This window comes from Neophocaena asiaeorientalis, unplaced genomic scaffold (genome assembly GCF_003031525.2).
Source record: "Neophocaena asiaeorientalis asiaeorientalis breed wild unplaced genomic scaffold, Neophocaena_asiaeorientalis_V1.1 scaffold992, whole genome shotgun sequence".
NCBI lineage: Eukaryota > Metazoa > Chordata > Mammalia > Artiodactyla > Phocoenidae > Neophocaena > Neophocaena asiaeorientalis.
This window is the reverse complement of record NW_020172326.1, coordinates 82,531-82,859: the sequence shown is the minus strand read 5'-3', so window position 1 is coordinate 82,859 and position 329 is coordinate 82,531.

Sequence of the window (329 nt, the reverse complement as noted above, 5' to 3'; positions counted from 1 at the left end):
TGAGAGGCAGGGATACAGAGACGAGAGCGCATCAGAAAGAGACGGAGGGAGAGACGGGGACAAGACTGGGAGAAAGACGACGAGAGACAGAGACACGCACACACAGCTAAAGAGAAAGTGCGCTGGCGAAAGAGACTCAGAGAGAAACTGAGACGGAGAAGCCGACCGAGAGTGGGAGGGCGAGACGGGATCAACAGAAAGGAAGGTGAGAGGAGAACGACAGACTGGTAGAGACGGACAGACAGTGCGCACGTGCTAGTGAGGGACTGAGAAATAGGGACAGGCCACAGAGTGAGAGACAGGGGTGAGAGAGTCAGAGAAAACCGGTG